Consider the following 3,190-nt stretch of genomic DNA (forward strand, 5'->3'; position numbering starts at 1 on the left):
TCAGATGGACTGATTGCCAGGATTAAATCGGATTTCGCCTTCTTGTCCGTTCTGTCCCATTTTGCTACTTCTTGAGAGTTTCCTCCGGTTCCAGTGATTAGTATTGGTCTTGGTTTGCTTCCATCGACGTATTCCCAATAGTCGTTTTTAACCAGTAGTGCTTCTACTTGCAATTTCCAAGTGTCATAGTTTTCTTTCGTCAAGGTTTCAATCCGCACGTTGTGATTTGATGCCATGATTCTTGCGATCTCTTCTTCGATATTTTCTTTCCGTAGCGGTCTTAACGAACTTAACTATTTACACTATACAAGCGCAGTAAAACGAGCTGTGCCCATAACCTGTTGTTTATTAATAAAAACACTGAACAGAGTTTAAGTATAAATACGACTACATTTATTGAAGTGCAAGAAAAGACTGAACCAAACGGTTTTCAATAATGTTAAAAGTAAACTCTTATCAAGATAAAAAAATATGTCGTCAATAATAAAAACCCCGTTTTTTATGTACAGTTAACACTTTAGTCTAAAACAAGGATGTTTATTTTTTGCCAATTCCAACAATTAAACTATTTCTTTATCAAATTGCGTTAAACAATTTCTTTATCAAATTGCGTTAAAAAATTTCTTTATCAAATTGCGTTAAACAATTTCTTTATCAAATTGCGTTAAACAATTTCTTTATCAAATTGCGTTAAACAATTTCTTTATCAAATTGCGTTAAACAATTTCTTTATCAACCTGCGGTAAACAATTTCTTTATCAACCTGCGGTAAACAATTTCTTTATCAACTTGCGTTAAACAATTTCTTTATCAACTTGCGTTAAACAATTTCTTTATCAACTTGCGTTAATCAATTTTTTCATAACTCAATCAAATTTCGTCGAATTTTAAAGTAAATAAATGTTGTGGTTTCGATTAAACAAGCCCCACAAGATGCTCCCAGAGTCGAAAAGGTGTACCTAACTGGCTTGCTAAGCTCAGTTAAATTATTTCCTAAATTATCATGTTTTTTGTAAAAGATCCAAAACTTATAATTTCCTGATTTTAAAGTAAATATCTGCCTTTCTAAATTTCTAAACCCCTCAAAACATTAGACAATACGCTTAGGGGAAGGGGCCAAAATAGTTATTCCACCCATTCATCTCTTTATCTCAATTCGTAGATTAATAATGAAAAACCTCACATTGCTATCTATAACTCTTTCTAAAATCATAACTTCCCATTTTGAAATTCTTTCCTTCTTGAATTAATAGCTGTCCCCAGGATTTACTAGTATAGAGTCCGTTATAGGGAGTGGGCAAAGGGATGAAAATATCCCCCATTAAACGTCATGCTTCCACTTAGCCAATCATATGCATTCCTCCACAAGCCTTCCATTCTGGAAAGTTTGCCGCCATTTTGGTAGATAAAATTTACCATGACGGGGTTCAAGAGCAGTCTGGGAAATAAGGATATTTTTTAAACTAGTCCTTGGGATCATTGACCCCATAGTGTCCAAAATAATAAACTGGTCTCCGGACTGGTCCCTGCCTTTGTTCTGCTATAGATTTACAATTAATAAACTGGTCCTGAGGACCAGTAACCCCCACTTTTTGAATTAAAAAACCAGTCCTTAATAAACTGGTCCTGAGGACCAGTAACCCCCACTTTTTGAATTAAAAAAACTAGTCCAAGTAATTAATAAAGTGATTTTGGACCAGAGGAAGTGTGCTATTTCTCAGACTGTTCTCGAGGCTTGTCTAATTTTCCGAGGATAATACACAGCTTCCGCACACTTTTTTTCGTCAATATTAGACAATATACTAATTTGCATTACCGAAGGCGGAGTAGGACATCCATGGACACTTTTCTAATGTTATTTGTTACTTATGGTTTCTTTTCTAGCTTAATTATTTAGGTAATTAATTCGAAATTAGTAATTGTAATTAGTTTGAAATATAAATGTCTAATTTCTAATTGAATTTAATTAGCCTCTATGCCTAATTACTAATTAAGTCATAATTATCCAATTGCTAATTCCAATTCAATTAGTTGCCAGTTAATTAGCAGAGCTCTGGTTTGTTTGGTGCCAGGGATTTGTCATCGTGTGATTTAATCAATCATTTATTCCACCAGCAATTTAAGAAACAATTTATCTTCATAGCAGTTATCATTGGTCCCAGGTGAGAATTAAACGAGCCCTTACCCTACATGGCCAATTGGTCTTCTAACTACAACAACCAGCTGACACTGACACCTGTCTTGAACTTTTCACCGATACTCACTAAAATCAAAGAATTTATAAATTATCGGCTAAAACCTAACTTTAAATTCTTTTGAAATAAATTATAATTAAGTTTTACTTACGAAAAAAATAAAATTAGACCTAACTAGCCCCTTCTTTTATATGAAAAGGGAGAAAAATTTCCCTTAACGCTTAGACTCGAACAGAGGCAGAGCGGACGACGTATTTTCTAAACAAAAAATGACTATAGCTGTAAATATCTCCTACCTACCGTACTACCTACAGCCCAAAACTACTATTGCTAAGTCCAAGGCTTAGTAATCAATAAATGAAATTTAATTCATAAATTATTGACTAAATCAAACCATTTAATTTTTTGTATTGAATCAAAATAAAGTATTACTTACGAAAAATATTAAAATCAGATCTTTTAAAGCTTAACAACGTTCTCAAAGTTCAAAAATAATCTTTAAGGTAACAAAACGCGTCGGCCATTGCCAAAAAGATTTAGTTTCTCCCTCTATACAAAGGTTCCAAACCTACGTCATAATAAATGACGTAGCCACAACAACGTCCGCATGAAATTTAGCACTTAAACTTAATTTTTCTCAAAAACCTTAAAAATGGTCCTAGAAAAAGGTTTATATTTTGATATAAAACCGTTCCCAAACGTAACAAACGTATATTTCATTGCAAAGGGTTTGCGAAAAAATAGGTAAAATGGAGAAAAACTCCTATGTTATTTCTATGGGAAAATTTGAACGTTTGCACCAAAAACACTGACTAATTTTATGCAAATGAAAACCACCCTTAGCAACTTTATTTTTTATACAATAAACTAATGGGTGGATCTTTCTGAAATTTTAACCACATAGTGAGGACCGGAATTGTAGTTCTGTGGAAGTTTTTCGAAACAATTAATACAATACAAAAAAAACTACATCCAAACAAAAAACCCTCCTTATA

At 33.0% G+C, this 3,190-nt stretch overlaps 1 long non-coding RNA gene across 1 annotated transcript; it reads right to left on the reverse strand.

Moving 5' to 3' along the window:
• Positions 1–413: 413 nt before the first annotated feature.
• Positions 414–2,719, reverse strand: LOC149659344 (uncharacterized). Its single transcript, XR_016369823.1, has 3 exons — positions 2,632–2,719; positions 2,347–2,453; positions 414–2,263 (listed from the first exon to the last, which is right to left on the reverse strand). It is a non-coding gene; the product is annotated as an uncharacterized LOC149659344 (long non-coding RNA).
• Positions 2,720–3,190: the final 471 nt, after the last annotated feature.

This window comes from Phalangium opilio, unplaced genomic scaffold, assembly GCF_054372755.1.
Source record: "Phalangium opilio isolate 3A_F unplaced genomic scaffold, DU_Popi_V2 ptg000073l_1, whole genome shotgun sequence".
Lineage (NCBI taxonomy): Eukaryota > Metazoa > Arthropoda > Arachnida > Opiliones > Phalangiidae > Phalangium > Phalangium opilio.